We start from the raw sequence: 20609 nt of genomic DNA on the forward strand, positions 1-20609 counted from the left end.
CTGTACTGGGCTATCTTGATTATCACTTCAAAAGTTTTTTTTCTCTTACTTAATTGGCCTCTCAGACTTGGTAAGACAACTCCCACCTGTTCATGCTCTCTGTATGTGTGTATATATATCTCCTCAATATATGTTTCACTCTATATGCATCCGAAGAAGTGGGTTGTAGCCCACGAAAGCTTATGCTCTAATAAATTTGTTAGTCTCTAAGGTGCCACAAGTACTCCTGTTATTAGAGCTGTAACTAAGCATTTTATAGCCCAAATCGAGCAAGTATATTTGCACCCCCTAGAGGTGATGCATGGGGGGCATGTGACCTCGCGTGCCCCCCCCCACCCCCAGGATTTCTGCCTTCAATTTAGCACAGAGGTTTTCAACCTGTGGGGAATGCCTCCCAAGGGGGACACACCCCACAGTTTGAAAACATTCACCTCCTGCTAAGAGTTGGCAGATCGAAAGCTGGTGGGAGCTGCCTGGCCCACTCCGGCCCCTGGCTCTACACGTTGTGGGAGCTGGGGTGCTGGCTGGCTGCCCATCCCTCCCTGCCCTGCTCCCTGAGCCCGATGGCCAGGCACTCCCCAGGCAGGGTGGGCAGCACAGCTCCAAACTGTGCCCCAATGCATTCTTACCTCTGCTCCAAAGGAGCCCAGTGCTGGCTGGTGATGCCCACTGGAGCTGGCCCCTGCCAATAGAGCTTGACTGCCATGAAATGCTCCCCAAGGTGCTCCCTGGAATACTCCTCTCTCTGCTCGTACTCTGCCTCTCAGCAGCACAGTCACAACCAACTCGCTGCATGGGGACCTGCCACTTTAGCCGGGTCACTCTCCCCACACTTCCTGTGTGCAGAGCAGAGCCACCCCTTGTCTGCCCTGCCCCAGCCCTGTGGCTGCTAGTTGCACAACCTAAGCTCTGAGCTTGGCTGCCATAGGCATCTTTGACTGCTATATTTGGGGAGGCAAAATGCTCTTATGAACGTATATGTGAATACTGAAGCCAGTTCCCTTGGCTCACTGGCTCTCTCCCCCTGCCTGGAGTGGTACTTGGGCTGCTGGTGCTGGGGTGGGGGCAGGCCGGCTTAACGGGGGCGCCCCAGCTGCTGCTGGCAGCCATTCTGGCACTGGCTGCTGCAGCAATGTTTCTGCTCTGGTGCTGCTGCAGCTGCCTCCCTGCTGGGGCTGCTGCTGAGGGGATGCCACATACCAGGCTCCTGCTTCTCCCCGCCCATTCCGGTATTGCCTTCTCTTCCCCATCTCCTCCCCCTGGCTCTCCCCACTGTACCCCATCCCATCCCCCAGCCCCTTCTCTTCTCGCTGCGCTATCCCACTGCCTCTGCTCCCATCCCGCTTCCCCCAGCCCCCTGTGGGCACTCACTGTTGTATAGGAAATGGTTGGGCACTAGGACCCAGGTGGCGGCATCCAGCTGCTGAGGCAGCGACCCAAAGCACAGGGGAAAAGCTGCTCCATCCTGCCCCTCTGCTCCCTGGGAGCTGAAATGTGCTGGGGCAGGGGGAAAGGAGGTGTGGTGTGGGAAGGATAGAGCCCCCTTCCTGGGCAGACCAGAGCAAGTGCTGCAGGGCAGCTAGGCGCTCACACAAATGGGGGGTGGGAGGGGGCAGTGGCACATGACCCCACATGACACCCCCCCATGCCTCGTCTCTGTTTGGGCACTGGGGGGAGGGGATGCCCCTGCACAGTCTCCCATACTACGCCTCTGGTGGAGTATGAACTCTTTGGCTGTGTCCTGCCATTAAACCATTAAGACTCTCATGCAGCTGAGTTGGTGTTGGGGAGGCACCTGTACTTTGGCAATGGGATGAGTCCATTTCAATCTCTATGGCCTTGCTAAAATCCCATAGGAGGAGGGGTGCCACCATCACTGAGGGCCCATTGCTCTTGGGGGGGAAATTCTGGTTTTGGGGATGACAGTTCCCAAGATCCCATTGTCACATTGCCTGGTGTGGGACACAGCTCAGAGAGCCACTCTCAGGTCAGACTGCCAGGAAACAGGGCATGTACCCCAAACGGATGGTATATTCTATCATAAGATTTCACCAAGCTAGTTACAAATGTGTGCTTCCAAAATACTGTACTAGTTATTATGAAGTCACAGGCCCTCTAACCCATCATGCACCATCCAGACTTCTGTTATAAATTATTATTAAAACCAAGAAGCACATATATTAGCTTCTTCAATTCCAAAGAGCCAGACACACACTCCAGGTCAAAATATACTTCAGATCTAACCCCAAAACCATGCTGGTAGCCAATCCTTTAGCAACTAAAAGTTTATTAATATGTATAAAAAAAGAAGATTGTTATTAAGAGGTTAAAATTAATCATATACATTACAGTTGATTTCAGAGTTTGCAGATCAGGTTAATAGCAGTGATGTTAAATCTGCCAGTTTGCAATAAGTCTCTCTGGTTCATCCCAAATATTGGGGCCATTATTCTATTGTTCAAAGTTCTTCTTTGTTAGAACTCATAATCCAGAGATGTGGAGCAGGAAAGAGGCCAAGAAGTGAAATCACAATCTACACTGTTATATTCTCAGCCCATGTGTATGGAAAGGTTACTAGTAGAATCAGTTAGTAGAGATTCTCCATTAGCTCAGGCATCAGGACTCTGTGCTTTGGTGCAAGTGACGGGGGTTCTGCCCCAGCTGCAGCTGTAAAGCTCTCCAAGGCTGCTGGGTGCAGCACAGTGGCATATGGCAGTTCCATCCAGCTGTGGAACTGACACAACAGAGCAGTACCTCCCTGAGTTACTCCTTCACCATCCCAGTGCCCAGTGAGCGGCTCAATGCAGTGAAACGGTTGTTTCAGAACAGAATAGGGTCAAATAAAAGCTGGCCACTGTAGTTTGCAACCCATGTGTGAGTGACAGGGGCCTCATTTCATCAGCAGCTGTGAAAAACTTGAGTTTCCAGACTCCTCAGCTACAATTGCAGCCTGGGACGCCACAGTTCTATGGAACTAAGCACATATGAGTGCCGGGGGCAGGGCCGCCCAGAGGATTCAGGGGGCCTGGGGCAAAGCGGGCGAGCGGACATAAAAAAAAGGCACCACCCGCTGCGGCGCTTGTACTCACTGGGCGGCGCTCCGAGTCTGCAGCGGCGGCAGGTCCTTCACTCGCTCCGCGTCTTCGGTAGCACTAAGGACCCGCTGCCGAAATGCCGCCAAAGACCCGGAGTGCCTGAAGGGCCCGCCGCCGAAGACCTGGACCACCGCCAGGTGAGGGATTCTCGGCCAGGTCTCGCGGGGCCTGGGGCAAATTGCCCCACTTGCGCCCCCCTCCCCCGGACGGCCCTGCCAAAGGGGCGCTTGCTGCCATGTAGGGCTCTAGGAGGCCTTTCCTCCTTGCCACTGCCATGCAGTTGTATCAGGGTCAAAGGTCTGTCAACAGCCAAGCGGCAAAGGCCCCATGTGTGTCAGTGCGATGTTCAGCCAGGCCTCCCAAGAGTGATGGTTGTGCAGCTCAGGATCCTGGGTTGTCAACAGAGAAACCCTAGCCAGTGATGAATCTGTTTAAAATGCAAACATCCTCTAATGTGTACATCTGGTTATTAGCAATTTTAATGAGAGCCTTATCCCCAGGTGCCCTTTCTCCCCTAGCGCTGGGAAGGACCAACCCCCAGACTGGTGACACTACTGTGCCAGGGCTCAGCCCTGCACACAGGTTAGGAAGCATGAGCAGAGCCAGTGGTGCATGGCGAGACAGTGGGTCTGGGAAAGTCAACAGCACGATCCTGAGCTAAATGCCCACAAAAACCCTCATGGCACAGATCCATGCAGCACCTAGCACATTTCATGTATGCTCCATCACATGGCCCCCACTTATGTACCCCTTGTCCTCCTAGTTCCTGTGCTGACAGTCATGTGTCCCCTTCACCCCTGCATGCCCCTCCTGTACCCCTTTTCCCCTAACCCAAGCACTCCCTCATGACCCTAACTCCCTCTACCTGCTCCCCGCATGGTGCCCCCCAGGCACTTGCATGTAACTCACCTGGAACCAGCCATGCAGTCCATCTGTCGCCTTCTGCGCTTCCCACCAGATGGCACTCAGAGCCCTGCCTGCTTTCAGCTGCTGTCCCAGCAACAGGGAGAGCCTGCTCGGGTGGGGCGGGGGGGTAGTGTCACTGGACCCACAATCCTGCAGGATGGGGGTGTGCTGAGCACCTTGGGCTGCAGCTAATGCTGCTGGGCCTAATCCTGGGGGGGGTGCGGCCTGAAGCTTCTGGATCTAATCCTGTGCCAACCCATGTTTGCGGCCTTGCCAACTCTGCATCCTGGGCAGCTGCCCTCTCACTCCACCTTAGTTACAAGCCTGCTTGATGATTGCTCAAGGTTCTTTTCCAGCCCTACATTTCTATGATAAACTTTCTTAAAGAGAACGTTTACATAATCACAAGCATAGAAATGAACATTACCTGCCATTAAAATTTGGTATGTCCCTCTGAAAACTCCTGATTAAATTAATCTATTTATTCAGGTCCATAAATAACTTTCTAAATATGGCTAATCTAAATAAGCTGCTTTTGAAGGACCCCTAAATGCTTTTAAGCCATGAAGACAATTCTTTTTTCTATAACTTAGTGTATTTTAATGACCCTGATGATTCACCGGAACAGATCCCAAGTGCATCCAGTGACAGTACTTTGAGTTTGGGGCTAGCCTAAGGTGATTTGTATATAGCAGGACTGAAAAAAGTGATAGGTTATGTCAACAAATTTACCTTCCTACTGGTCTTACTTGCATTGCTAATGACTGTGTATAGTAACTGGAATCAGTGTTGCTAAAAGCAATAGGAAATAAAGAGGTGTAGGGATTTTCATTTTTGTATGCTTTACAATAAACCCATTATGAAGTGTTGTCACTCAAGTGTGTAAAATCCCAGTTTCATTAAAAAGCACATTATTAAAGGTTTATTTTTAAATTACTTTACAAACACATTTGAAGTCCCCAATGTATCAAATTTATTCTCCACACCATTATGTACTTGGTTGTAGAAAGCCTATTTATTAAGTCGGAAACATACATGTCTCACCAAGTGCTTAGAGTAAACAAATAATTTACTGAGGGTACATTCAAGTACAGTACAGTATATTGCAGTCAGGATAGAAGTCCGATAAATTTGACACTGACATGCTAATGTTGAAATCTGAAACCTAATCCTCAACATTTTGAAACAAAATGGTCATCTTGTTATCTAAAGGTAATAAAAAACTAACTGAAAGAATTGTAATATTATTGTACTGTTATGTTTTGATGACAAGTGTATTGTCTATTTAAGGAAACACTCACACTGAATAGCAAATACTATAGTACCCATACACTAAATGATTATATATATAGTCTATATGGAAGATGCTATGGAAGGGGAATTACTGTATCCTTACAGTTATTTCTTACTCCTGAATATTTTTTTAAAATATATATATTTGTTGTGTGAATAATGCAATGCGTTTCCAGCCTTTTGCTGGGCTGTACACAGCAGGCTAGTCATGCTGGCAGCCACATGCCAGATTATTTTTGCTGGAGGTCATGAATGGCTAGGTTCTGCTGTTGGAACCTTGAGCCACTCTAGGGCATGGGGGCATATTACCCTGCCAGGAGTAGAAGAGAACCCCTTTCCTATTTTATGGAGGTGAAGAGTAACTATAGAAGAAATTGAACAGGTTGATGAGCCTCTAAGCCTAACATGATGCAGGAAGTGCTTTACAATGACACAGAGCTGGAAGAGGATGTATACTAGATGACAAACACCAGCATGCATTAGAGATCACGTAGATAACTGAGATGAGGAAGACCGCAGCAGCATGGAGAAAAGTGTAAAAGATTGCTAACTTCTTGCTTGGAGACTCACAGTTCCAGGATGTGAGGTATAGTGATGATGAGGCTGATGGATACCAGAGACCAAAAGCATTGCTGGCACAGGGACACAGCCCTGATAGCACTTCCTCGCTGGCTGGACACTCATCAGGCTGGAAACAGTCCAGACACTAGTGGACCCTGTCAGCAAATGGTGGATTCAACATCCACATGGAGGCATTCCACGCTACAACAATTTCACAATAACAGCTTCATAGCATCAACCAGAATTCATATGCTGTAGTTAGATACATTCCTCAAATTGTCACTAGTTCATAAGTAAGGCTAAGATTTTGTCACAGTAATCTTTAGTAAAAATCACGGACAGGACATGGGCAATAAACAAAAATTCACGAAGCCTGTGAATTGTGCCTGACTTTACTAAAAATAACCGGGTGCAGGGCTAAGTAGGGGGGAGGAATGGAGTCTCCTGGGGTGGGGGACCAATAGACTGTGCCCCCCCATCACAGTTGGGGGCAGCCCTGGCTCCAGTGGCCGCATCAGGGGCTGCAGCCTTGGGGGAGCACACAGCCCCCTGCTCTGGAGCTGGCCGCAGCTGCGGGACAGAGGTGTGTGGCCCCGCCAAGCCCCGGACGCAGCCCTGGGATGGGGGAGGGGGGGGCACATGGCCCTTGACTGCAGCCACCAAGCAGGGGCATGCAGTCCCCGTTGAAGCCCCCGTTGGAAGCCGTGAAGTAGGGGCACAATGGAGGGGGGGGAGGTGCAGCCATGGGGGGTGCGCAGCCTCCGCTCCTGAGCTGGCCAAAGCTGTGGGACAGGTGTGTGGCCCTAGCTGCAGCTCCTGCCAGAGCTGGGGGCAGGGGCGGGGGAGTTGCACAACCCCGGATGTAACACGATCCCCACTGCAGACCCTGGTGGCAGCCGCGGGCCTGGGATGCAGCGAGGGGGTGTAGCCATGGGGTGCGCACAGCCCCAGCTCCAGAGCTGGCTGCAGCTGCTGGATAGGGGCGCACAGCTCCGCTGCAGCCACCCCCCCCACCACCACCACCACCTTATCCCGCAAGCCGAAGGGCAGGGGTGGCAGGGTCCTGGTTCCAGCCATCCAGCCCCAGTTGCAGGGCGGGGCACACAGTCCTGCCTCCTGCCCTGGCTTCAGCTGCTGACAGCTGAAGCGGAAGAAGTCACAGAGGTCTGGTAAAGTCAGGGCCAGCTCTAGGCACCAGCAAACCAAGCACGTGCTTGGGGCGACACATTTTCAGGGGCGGCATTCCGGCCATCTTTTTTTTTTTGCTTCGAGCGGCAAAATCCTAGAGCCAGCCCTGGCAGCAGCAGCGCATTGTGCGCTGGGGGCACCCTGGGGCCGCTGCAGTTTGCACTGCCAACCGCGGGGGAGCAGTGCCCACACCTTGTGGCTGGGCTGGGCTGGGCGGGCTCTGAGTGGGGGACACTCTGGGTAGGGGCCGCCCCGCGGGGCGCACGGAGCCGCCTGCAGGTGCCGCAGGGCGGCCGCCCCCCAGCGCCGCAGCCAGGGCTGAGCAAAGCGGCCTGAGCCGCCCAGGGGCTGCGGCAGGGTGGCCAGAAGCAGCAGCAGCAGCAGCGGGGCTATAGAGGGTGGGGCGCTGCTGTGCGGGGCCCGTGTCCCACTCTTTGGGGCTCTGCTCCCTCTGGGGCTGCCCCGGCTCCTCAGCCCCGTGCCGGGGCGGTCCCCCCCAGCTCTGCCCTCCCGGGTCCCGGCCAGTCCTGGAGGCGGGAGCCCAGGCTGGAGGGACCCAGGGCTGAGGCGCAGCCCAGAAGCCCGGCTATTTATCCCAACCCTGCCAGCTCCGGACCGGCTGGAGGCGAGGGGGGAGTGGGCGGAGTCAGCAATGGTGGGGGGGAGCCCAGGGCTGGGGCGGCAGGGGGTGCGGGTGGGGTGGGATGGAGAGCCCAGCGCTGGGGCGGCAGGGGGTGCGGGTGGGGGAGGGCACTGGCGGGGGGGCTGAGAGCCCAGGGCTGGGGTGGGGGGCAGGCAAAAAATTTTATGCTTGGGGCAGCAAAAGACCTAGAGCCAGCCCTGGGTAAAGTCATGGAATCCGTTACTGCCATGACCTCTGTGACTAAATAGTAGCCTTATTTATAAGCTTTGGTGTGACTCTGACTTACAGGATGAAGGCCTTTATGGAGGTTTTAGAGAATATTCTGAACAGGGCCGGCTCCAGGCACCAGCCGACCAAACACGTGTTTGGGGTGGCACCTTGGGGCAGGGTGGCGCTCGATTTTTTATTTATTTAGATGCGGCGGTGCGGCGCTCGGAGGGGGGGCGGGGGCTTCGGGCGGTGTGGTGCTCGGGGGGGGCGGGGCTTCGGGCAGCGTGGTGCTCGGGGGGGGCGGGGGGCTTCAGGCGGCGCGGTGCTTGAAGGGGGGGTGGGGGCTTCGGGCGGCGTGGTGCTAGGAGGGGGGCGGGGCTTCGGGCGGTGTGGTGCTCGGACGGGGGGCGGGGGCTTCGGGTGGCGCGGCGCTGGGGGGGCGGGGCTTCTGGAGGCGTGGTGCTGGGGGGGCGGGGATTTCGGCGGCGCTCGCGGGGGGGGTACGGCAGGGCGGTGCTCTTCTTTTTTGCCTGGGGCGGCAAAAAAGTTAGAGCCGGCCCTGATTCTGAATAGGTATCTCAAAACACATGCCAAAACAGATTTATGAAAAAGGGTCTCTCACAGCAATATTATATGCAGTGCTTCTCTACCTTTAGCCCTTTCCCAAAAAGCTAGAGAAGGACAGCAGTTTTCTTTCCCTGAGATTCCTGCTTGGACACCTAACTCAGGGTTGTGAATTCTACTGGGTAGCAGGGCACCTAAGAGTTAGGTGTTTGCAATGCCTAAATCCCTTTCTGGCTTAAGCCCTAGCCCATCTTTGAACATTCTGGCCATTATTCCTTCTACATTCTTTAATATTTAGAAACATCTTTTGTTCCAACCATGCTTGAAAGAGTGGAGTGTTATGGAGTTACAGTTTTCTACTAAATTCCTCTTTGAGAGACGTTGTTAACTGTGATAGCCTTTGTGCATGCTGAGTGTATTATTCACGTACAGATCTGACTATTTCCCACCACTAAAAGTTCTGCTGCATTTGTATTGAAATGCCACAATGCAGTTTTAAAAAGGCAATAGCGTGAGAAGAACATAATTATATTTTCTCATTATATTACATTACATCAAACTCAGACCCTCTGGCTTTCTGAATTCCTAAGCCATGGAAATTACTAGGTGCCATAACATCTTCCATGGTCTAGTTCTTGACATGGAAAATAGTTTTACTGTGATTTCTCCCCCCCCCCCATAGAAATAAAGAACTGCAGATCTATCTGTTAGTACACACAGTCTCTCTCTAATGTATAGTGACATTCACCCTCCACACAGAGAAAAGGGATCTGTTGGAGAAAGGTTCCACTCCCCTCCTCCCCCTGATGTAGAGGGCATATACGTAGGGCTTATACAATAATTTAAAGAGAGACCTCTGCTGGGGTAGTGGGATGGGACCAGGTGGAATCCTCACACACATTTCTTTCAACAAGTGTGGCAGGAGGTTGTCCCCATATACAGCCATCGGCTGGCTTGTCAGGAGACCTGTCCTATAGAACTTTCTTTTGGCTGGGGTGATGGTGTTGAGGAAGGTTCGTCACAAAAGAGCCCTCCACTGAGGAGAAGGTTGGGGGCTGCACAGCTGGTGTTGAGGCTTCTCATAGCCTCTGTTCATTTCTTTGCTTCCTGCTTTTTTGCTTGCCGGGGTCTGGTCCAGGAGGGAATTCTCAGTCCCCCATCAACCTAGCTAAGATATCTGGGTAGGGGCATACTACCAATGTTCTAAGAGAAGGATCTGCTGATGTGGCTAAAGGGGCCTCACAGGCCATCTTCTCAGTGGCAGGGAAAATAGCAAGTCCCACCGCCATTACCGAGTCCTCTGCTGGGTTAGCAGGAAGCTCTCCCAACACCGAGTCTTCTGCTTGGGTTGGATCCTGAGGCTTCTCTCCTCCTGGACAGACGCTAGCTCACCAAAATAAAGGGATTGGTGAGTCACGGAGGCCTGAACTAACAGAATGGGATTGGAAGAACTGTGTGGTAAAGAGGTCATCAACGGGTAAACTGGGTTATTCAGAATATTATGGATTGGTGCCATACTCCATCCCTCCCTTACTTCCTGTTTAGATAGTGTGTGTTTTAACCCATTCTTTATACAGTTGAGTAAAGCAGCATGTTCCCAGCCTCCAGTACGGTAGGTAAAGTGTGTTTCACATACACTGAACAGACTCTTTACAATAAACTCATTTGAAGTTCTTCAGGTAAGAAAAGTGAAGTCTGGAGTCTCATCTTCTCTAGACTTCACTCATAATTAAAACAGTTTAATCAGTCACCCAGTTATCTATTCAGACCTTAATGCCTCTTTCAAATTTATCACAAAACTCTGCAGAATGATACACTTCTAAACTGGTAAGATTAAAATAGTGAATACTCTAGTATTAAAAGTGAGTCTAAGACTTTCTATATGTATGATCATGGGGCTACAAGGACAGTCAGAGCAGGATTTGGACCAATATGACAAACATACATGTTAGAGGAGCTGGCAAAATAGGGCTAAATGTTAAACTGCTGTATGCAGAAGCACTGCTGATAAAAGTGCAAGCATCCTAAGCCTCTAGATTGTGTCTGGGCATATTTAACCAGACAAAGTCAGCCAGCCAGAGACTGTGTTAAGGAGTCCATTAGGTTCAGAAACAGACATAAGTCTGTTCAGAAAACAGACTTATGTCTGTCTTTCCTTGGAAGTCAGAGTCAACATTTTAAACTTGATTTGGCACCAAATTGTGAGTTAATGTACTGCAACAGCAATAAAACCAGAAAAATGTGCTCCATCTAAATATCCATTGCATCTGCCTACTGCATTAGCATCTATGCCAGCTTTAGCCCAATGCCCTGACATGGGAGTGTTAAAGAAGACCATTTAGAAAGTCCCTAGCTATCACGCAAGTGAAGGTTTAATGTTATTTAAACAGTATTAAGATGTTTTAATGTTATGGCATATTTAAAAGAGCCAAAGCTCTGGGGCCAGATCTCAGCCTACACCAATCTCTTTTTGCTGTTCAGGTAACACACAGAGAACAGAGATTTCCTGTATCTCCATTAATAGGGATATCCCGAGCAAAAGGATACCCAACAGGCACATGGCTCCTTTGCCTTCCTCCTCACAACCCCAGTGCAGGGAGCATGTCAGAGATGAGGAGAAGTGTGTTGAGACTCGTTGATGATCACAGGGTTCTTTGACAGTTTATAGCTGTTCCCAGAGTTTTACAGAGCGGTTACAGTTGAGTTTCTTCTCATTTGAGAGATATTACTTGTTCTGGGCTATTCCCCATTTTGAGTACAGAGAATCTGTCCCAAACTAGACAACTCTGAAGAAGGAAGAAACTTTATTATGGGAAGGACTTAATACAGCAACTCTACAGTACCTGGGAAAAGCTGCTATGCAGTGTGCCAATGTTCCCTCTAATTTTTTCCATCAATGTGCGGAATGAATTTTGTTATGTGCACCAGTACTGAGGTAACGTGAGGATATGTGCCACCAGTAGAAACATAAAACCTAGATATAATATATTTTTTTAAAAAGTTAGCATAGGGATAATTGCTCCAGCCAGGACAGGTTAGGCATTTTAGAACTAACTACTCAAAGAATTAAATTTAAGCATAAGAGAGAAATAAAATTATTAAATGTATAGACCAGTCAAAAAACTAAAAGAACAGCACTTTGAAAGAATGAAATTACAGAGAATATATGTGCATTGCAGGGAGCACCAAGAAGTAACAACAACAACAACATAAGTATGTGTTGGGAGATGAATGTGAAAGAGACAGAGTGTGTGGTTGTGTGTGTGTGAGAGAGACTGTGTGTGTGTGTGTGTGTATATATGTGTGTGTGAGAGAGAGAGTATTTGTGTGAGAGACAGAGTGTGTGTGTGCTGAGGAAGTGTTTGAGAGACCACACACTGTCACTTTATGCAGAGCTGCACTCACCAGTCTGAAAATTTGTTCAGACACAGTAGCAGCCACCAGCAGCTCTGTCTCACTCCCGAGCCCTGTTCCCTCTCTCCCTCACTGCTCTGCAGAGATGAGGTACAGAGGCAGGGGGACACACACATCAGCACACACACCCTGCTCAGTACAGAGAGCAGGAGGCTCCCGGGAGCAGCTGGCCGGGGGCTTCCAAGGCAGAGCAGCAGCGGGAGGGGCACCTGAACACAAATTGCCATTGCTGAGGATGTACGTGGCTGTAATAATCATTTGATGGACTGTTGTGTGGCCACACAGCTTACAGGGAATATTGGTGTGGACACACATATGGGAGACATGGGACTCCTACTGCCTACCCCAGGAGTGCAGAGGGCCCTCAGTGTAATGGAGAATGGCCCAAAATACATCTCAAGAAGAGAGGAGATCATACAAGTCCATCTACCGTATTAATAAAAATGCCATAAAGAACCTTAAAACGAGAGCAGGATGAGTTAACTGAAAGGAAGCAATTAAGGTGCAGCAAGCAGCAAAAAAGTGAAAAAAATCCACCATATTTAGAAACTACTGCCATGACTTCATAGAGTTCACTTTCAAAAATGTATACTGGTAGAGAAAGCTGAAACCCTAACATGCACAGAAGCCCATTTTGAAAGCTCCTAAACTGGTGGCTGTCTACTTGTTACTCACCTCATAATCAATTACTTTAAGCAGTGTCGGAGCAATGGAAACGGCAGTATATCAAAGGGCTGAAGAAGACCACATAAAAAAACTAGGAACTAAGAGAAAAATTGGAAACAATGATTCTTTGAGGCAAATAATGTAAAGTCATGCTTTTTCCACCCTGTTAACTGCTCTTAGCACAGTCTATCTAGGGATCTCAACTTTCTCCTAAATGGTCCCCTTCAATTTACCTATAATTAGACCTGTCCATAAAATCTTAACCTACATTGAGTCTATCAGCTCTTAAACTCCCAAGCTTGCAGTCTTCTTTTGTTTCCTTCTCACTTTGGCAGACGGGTATAGGCCTGCTACCCCTATGCTATCTCAGGGCTCTCTAACTACGTTTCCTGCTCTGTTCTCCTTGTTTTCTTTATTGGTCACAGCTGTGGTGAATGCCATCGTGATTAGCAGTTCTGGCAGCTGTGCAGGACTGCTTGCTTGAATCTTCTCTTTCCTGCCTATTGTCAGTAGGGGGTTTGCAAACCCCATTACACCCCGTTAGATCTCATTTGGGGAGAAGCTGAAGAAAGTAATCTATCAGATATCTGTGTCACTGATTTAAAATCAAAAGATACAATATTTTAAATATCCAGCCTCTTTTGTTTGAAGCTTTAACAGATGAGTAGAAAATAGCTCCAAAACATCTACACCACCAACAAACACGAGGGCCAGTATCTATCAGTGCTAAGGCACCCTTCTAATTTCTAGTTGATAACAATTAACCAAAAAACAAAACTCTCCATGAAAATAATAGAAAACATATTTAAATGGTTTACTCATTTTCCATCCACAAAACAGAAAACCAAAATGGTAGAGCACTAATACTGGTTAACTGGCATTTTAGATATAAATTCATGATGATTTTCACTGTTTAATATTATATAATCATGTAACATCTAGACATTATTAAGCAAACAAAATCATATGTTAGGGGATCAAGGATGAACTGATCTGCCTTTCTGAAATTTGGCCACCCAATACTTTTCTCTGGTGGCTGCATCCTGTGCTCCAGAATCTCAGCTTTTTATTTAAAAAAAATGTAATACTCTAACCCTTACAATTGAGAAGAAATCCTTCAGAATGTGAACCAGATGTAAACCCTTGTCACAATGTCCCCTTGAGACTACATAGAGCCTGAAATAAAAGTTCTTTGAGAGGAGTGAACTGCCTCTATTAAAAGTGAGTGTAACATTGGAATATAACTATAACAATCATAGAATCATAGACAATTAGGGTTGGAAGAGACCTCAGGGGTCATCTAGTCCAACCAGTGGTGAGCTGGAGCCGGTTCGCACCGGTTCGGGCGAACCGGTTGTTAAATTTAGAAGCCGGTTTAGAACTGGTTGTTAAAGGGCTGGGCAAACTCCGGGCCGTGGGCCACATCCAGCCCGCGGGACCGTCCTGTCTGGCCCGCCTGAGCTCCCGCCTGGGGAGGCTCCCCTGCCTTCCCCCCTCTCACAGTGCCGGGCGCCACCGCTCCTGGGCAGCTCTGCAGCTCCTGCCACTTTGAGTGGCATGGTAAGGGGGTGGGGTTGTGCGCTCCAGCGGGCCGCGCGGCATCCATACACGCTGCCCTGAGCAGCATGGTAAGAGGGCCGGGCCGGGGCTGGGAGGAGGGGTTGGATAATGGGCAAGGAGCAGTTGGAAGGGGCGGAGGTTCTGGGGGGGCAGTCAGGGGACGGGGGGGTTGGGTAGGCGTGGGAGTTCCGGGGGTCTGTCGGGGTGGTGGTGGATGGAGTCGGGCAAAGGTGAAAGTAAGCCAGCATGGTGTACTGGCAAGAGCCGGTGCGCCGTACTGGGGCGGCCTGGCTTCCCCAGGCGGCTATTTAAAGGGCCTGGAGCTCCCAGCAGCGGCTGGAGCCCTGGGCCCTTTAAATCGCCGCCTGAGCCCCGCCACCGCTACTCCAGGGCTCCGGGGGCTATTTAAAGAACTGGGGCGGTAGAAGCAGGGGAGTCCTGGGCCCTTTAAATAGCCCCCGGAGCCCTGGAGTAGCGGCAGGGCTCCGAGGGCTATTTAAAGGGCCCGGGACTCCCACTGCGTCTACGGCCCCGACCTTTTAAATAGCCGCCGGAGCCCCGCTGCTGGAGCACTGGGGTAGCAGCGGCAGCTGGGGGCTCCGGCAGCAGTTTAAAGGGCCAGGGCGGTAGCGGCGGCCGATCCCTGGGTCCTTTAAACTGCTGCCGGAGCCCCCAGCTGCCGCTGCTACCCCGGCAGGGGAGAGGGAGGGCACTTACTGGTACAGGGCGGGCCGGGGCTGGCTCTGACCCCCCCATCCCTGCCCCTTCTGCCCGAGGCCCTGTCCCTTCCGGGGGCCAGAGCTGACCCCAACCCAGCCCCGTACCAGTTTCTACTTTCACCCCTAGGGTCGGGGCAGTCAGGGGACAGGGAGCGGGGCGAGTTGGGTAGGGGGTGGGGTCCTGGGGGGCAGTTAGGGTGAGGGGTCTCGGGCTTGTACTCAGCAGGCGGCGCTTAATAACCGGTTCCCTACCAGGTCGGCGGCGACATTTCGACGGTGGGTCGTTCACTCGCCCCAGGTCTTCAGCGGCACTGAAGGACCTGCCGCCAAAGTGCCACTGAAGACCCGGTAGGGAACCGGTTGTTAACATTCTGGCAGCACATCACTGAGTCCAACCCCCTGCTTAAAGCAGGACCAACCCGAACTAAATCATCCCAGACATAGATTTATCCTTAAAAACCATAGGCCTTAAAAACCTCTAAGGATGGAGATTCCACCACTTAACCTTGGTAACCCATTCCAGTGCTTCACCACCCTCCTAGTGAAATAGTTTTTTCTAATATCCAACCTAGACCTCTCTCACTGCAACTTGAGACCATTGCTCCTTGATCTGTCATCTGCCACCACTGAGAACAGCCTAGCTCCATCCTCTTTGGAATCCTCCTTCAGGTAGTTGAAGGCTGCTATCAAATCTCCCTTCACTCTCCTCTTCTACAGACTAAATAAGCCCCGTTCCCTCAGATTCTACTCATAAGTCATGTGCCCCAGCCCCCTAATCATTGTTGCTGGACTCTCTTTAATTTGTCCACATCCTTTCTGTATTGGGGGACCTAAAACTGGACACAAAACTCCAGATATGGCCTCACCAATGCCGAATAGAGGGGAATAATCACTTCCCTCGATCTGCTAGCAATGCTCCTACTAATGGAGCCCAATATGCCATTAGCCTTCTTGGCAACAAGGGCACACTGTTGACTCATATCCAGCTTCTTGTCCACTGTAATCCCCAGGGCCTTTTTTGCAGAACTGCCGCTTAGCCAGTTGGTCCCCAGCCTGTAGCAGTGCATGGGATTCTTCCATCCTAAGTGCAGGACTCTGAACTTGTCTTTGTTGAACCTCATCAGATTTATTTTGGCCCAATTCTCCAATTTGTATAGGTCACTCTGGACCCTATCCCTACCCTCCAGTGCATCTACCTCTCCCCCCAGCTTAATGTCATCCGCAAACTTGCTGAGGGTGCAATCCATCCCATTCCAGATCATTAATGAAGATGTTGAACAAAACCGTCCCCAGGACCAACCCCTGGGGCTTGATACCGCTCGATACTGGTATCCGCTTTATACTGCCAACTAGACATTGAGCTGTTGATCACTATCCATTGAGCCCAACGATCTAGCCAGTTTTCTATCCACCGTATTGTCCATTCATCCAATCCATACGTCTTTAACTTGCTGGCAAGAATACCTTGGGAGGCCGTATCAAAAGCTCTGCTAAAGTCAAGGTATTTCACATCCACTGCTTTCCCCACATCCACAGAGCCAGTTATCTCATCATAGAAGGCAATCATGTTGGTCAGGCATGACTTGCCCTTGGTGAATCCATGTTGACTGTTCCTGATCACCTTCCTCTCCTCCAAGTGCTTCAAAATGGATTCCTTGAGGATCTTCTCCATGATTTTTCTGGTACAGAGGTGAGGCTGACCAGATTCTCCTTCTTCCCTTTTTGTCAAGATGGGCAGTATCTTTGCCTTTTTCCAATCATCCAAGACCTCTCGTGATCACCTGGAGTTTTCAAAGATAATAGCCAATGGCTCTGCAATCACATCAGCCAACTCCCTCAGCATCCTCGAATGCATTGAATCCGACCCCAAAACTTGTGCATGTCCAACTTTTCTAAATAGTCCTTAGCCTGTTCTTTTATCACTGAGGGGATGCTCACCTCCTCCCCATACTGTGCTGCCCAGTGCAGCAGTCTGGGAGCTGACCTTGTCTGTGAAGACCGAGGCAAAAAAAGCATTGAGTACTTCAGCTTTTCCCACATCATCTGTTACTAGGTTGCCTCCCCTATTCAGTAAGGGTCCCACACTTTCCCATACTATCTTCTTGTTGATAACATACCTGTAGAAACTCTTCTTGTTACCCTTCACATCCCTTGCTAGCTGCAACTCCAATTGTGCTTTGACCTTCCTGATTACATCCCTGCATGCTCGAGTAATATTTCTATGCTCCTCCCTAATCATATGTCTGAGTTTCCACTTCTTGTAAGCTTCCTTTTTGTGTTTAAGCTCACTGAAGAGTTCTCTGTTGAGCCAAGCTGGTCCCCTGCCATATTTTCTAGTCTTTCTGCACATCAGGGTGGTTTGTTCCTGCGCCCCCAATAAGGCTTCTTTAAAATACAGCCAGCTCTCCTGGACTCCTTTCCCCCTCATATTAGCCTCCCAGGGGATCCTGGCCATCAGTTCCCTGGGGGACTCCAAGTCTGACAATGTAAATGTCAGTATGTTTCATTGCTGATAAAAGCACAGAAGAAAGAGAGGGGACACTCATGTCATGAAAATATGCACAAAGCTTCCTTGAGTGGCATTTCATTTTGGTGTCATGGGTGGGAATGGGCAGAACCAAGGAGCATATAACCACTTTATCCCCTCCCCCCAATTTTTCCCCTACAGCAGATGTATGGTGGTAGTGCCAGCAGCTCACCTATTCCTTATAATTTTTGTATTTTTTTCCTTTTGTTGTGATGTTTGTTTGCAGCAAGATTTAATAGTGCCAATTTCACAAAGCTGAAAACAATTATAAACCAAATGAGCTGGGAGGAAGAATTTAATAAAAAAAATGTAAATGATAATTGGGAATGATTATAGAACACCTTACTAGATGCCCCAAAAGCCACAATAAACAAAGAAGTCCATGCTGCTTTAAAAAACAACTTGGTTTAGAGGTCAATTGAAGGCTGCTTTAAAAAATAATATAATAAATGGAAGAAGGGGGAAGTAATGAATATAAATCAGAAGTTAGGAATTATAGAAAATTGATAAGGGAAGCCAAGGGATGCAAGGAAAAAAATCTATGGCCAGGAGCAGCAGACTTTAGGACAATGAATAGGGTTTTTTTTAAATATAATAGAACAAAAAGAATTCTGACAATGATATTGGTCCATTACTAGATGGAAATGGGGTCGTTTTCAAGAATAATGCAGAAAAGGCAGACGTATTGAATACATATTTTTGTTCTGTGTTTGGGGAAAAATAGATTATATAATCTCATCATATGGTGATAATACACTTTCCGTTTCACTAGTATCTCTAGAGGATGTTAAACAGAAGCTACTAAAGTTCTAACTTTGGTTCTAACATTTTAAAAACAGCAGGTCCAGATGACTTGCATCCAAGAGTTTTGAAAGAGCAGAGATTGCTGACCGTTAATGTTGAATTTCAATAAGTATTAGAGCACTGGGGATGTTCTAGAAGACTGGAAGAAAGCTAATGTTGTGCCAATTTTTAAAAAGGGTAAATGGAATACCCTGGGTAATTATAAGACTGTCAGCCTGACACCGATCCCAGGCAAGATAATAAAGTAGCTGATATGAGACTTGATTAATAAAGAATTAAAGGATAGTAATAATAAAATCATCACTGATAAAGATTCCAGATTACACAAAAATTGGGGGAGTGCTAAATAAGGAAGAGGACAGGTCACTGATTCAGAGCGACCTGGATTACTTGGTAAACTGGGTGCAAACAAACAAACTGAATTTTTATATGGCTAAATGTAAATGTATACACTTAGGAACAAAGAATATAGGCCAATTCTTATGGGATAGGAGATTCAATACTAGGAAGCAGTGACTCCAAAAAAGATTTTTGGGTCATAGTGGATATCAGCTGAAAATGAACTCCCAGGTGTGACTCTGTCTCCAAAAGAGCTAATGCAATCCTGGGATGCATAAACAGGGGGATTTCAAGCAGGAGTAGAGAGGGTATTTTACCTTTGTATTTGGCACTGGTGTAACCACTGCTGGAGTACTATGCACAGTTCTTATGCCTACAATTCAAGAAGGATGTTGATAACTTGGAGAGGGTTCAGAGAAGAGCCATGAGAATGATTAGAAGATTAGAAAACTTGCCTTATATGGTCGACTCAAGGAGATCAACCTATTTAGCACAACCAAGAGAAGGTTAAGGGGTGACTTGGTTACAGTCTGTAAGTATCTACATGAGGAAGAAATATTTAATAATGGGCTCTTCGATCTAGCAGAGAAAGGTATAACATGATCTAATGGCTAGAAGTTGAAGGTATACAAATTCAGAGTGGAATAAGGCATACATTCTTAATGGTGAAAGTAATTAGCAATTGGAACAATATACCATGGGCTGTGTGGTCTCGATCACTGACAAATTTTAAATCATTTTTTTTTCCTAAAAAGTCTGCTCTAGGAATTATTTTGGGTTAGTTCTATGCCCTGAGTTAAACAGAAGATCAGACTAGATGATCACAATGGTCCATTCTGGCCATGGAATCTATGATTTTATGAGCTGTAAAGGATGTACTAGTAGATACAACAGTTCATTCTCACATATCTATACTATGTAGTCCAGATATACATGTAAATGTATGTTGCCAAATCTAGTCTTCTGTTAAACCCATGCAACCACATTGATCCTTTGAATTTGATTCTTTGTAGAATAAACAAAATATTCTAGGCCAAATTTTGCAGAGACTCTATCAATGACTATTATGATGAACTACTGAGTCTACCAAATATATCCCCTAAGACATACAAACCTGTACTTTTTAAAAAAACTTTTTGTTTCTATGTTTGTTTTGTTTAAACCATGTCAAAAAAAAGTTTTATATTTGGCATTAAATTGTTAGCAATCATTCTTTAATTTAGCACAGTAGATACTCTTCAGAGGCTTGATCAGCATACCATCGTTGAGCATTAGTACTATTTTGGGTACCATTTTCTCACTCAGAAGTACAACCTTTGCATGGAGAGCCCATGAATTTCCACTGATATTTTTTTCACTTCCTATTCACCTCAAGGAGTTTTGTTTTGAGAGTTATTTGACATCATCTGGGAATTGTAAGGGTGTAAAGAAAAATGTTCACAGCATAGTATCATACTGATGATTTGTTCAAGTCTATTGGCAACCTCATTTATTTGAAATCACTGAGTTTGCATGGGGGTGACAGAAAAAAATAATTTGGGCCTCTTTGTTTAGCTGAAAAAAAGGCTATCACTAATTGAGGTAGTGGGGCTGCTTTGCTACAGAGCTGTAATGCTTTTCTTTTCTTTTGATTGCATCAAATTCTCTCTATTCTAGGTAAAACATAGAAAATAAGAAAATGTAATTAAAAGAAAAAGAGTCCCATTGAGCAGGGAGAAAGAACGAGAGCCTTCATGACCTTTAAAAGATGTTTCTGCCTCACATTCTCAATAGCAAAATGTTCTTACATTCTCATATATTCACAAGGCCTCAGGCATTTCCAATATAGATATTTCTGTACAGTTTTCTTTCCTGTGCAAACCAGTAAATGAGAGTTGCTGCAAAGTACAAAGTCCCAATAATTTAACATTTTCTGTAAATGTCAACAGAGGGTTGCTCAGTTTCTGCAGGTCAAAAGAGCTTTTATACAACATCTAGGCTAAAATAGCAAAGATTTCACAAGAAACTAACTGGGAAAATTCTTTAAAAAACCCCCACACTTGCAGTTGCATGAAAACAGAGGGAAGGTGCTTTCACACTGTTATCTAATACTGGAGCGTGAAAAGTGTTGCCAATTGAAG

The sequence above is a fragment of the Emys orbicularis genome, chromosome 6 (assembly GCF_028017835.1).
Source record: "Emys orbicularis isolate rEmyOrb1 chromosome 6, rEmyOrb1.hap1, whole genome shotgun sequence".
Taxonomy (NCBI): domain Eukaryota; kingdom Metazoa; phylum Chordata; order Testudines; family Emydidae; genus Emys; species Emys orbicularis.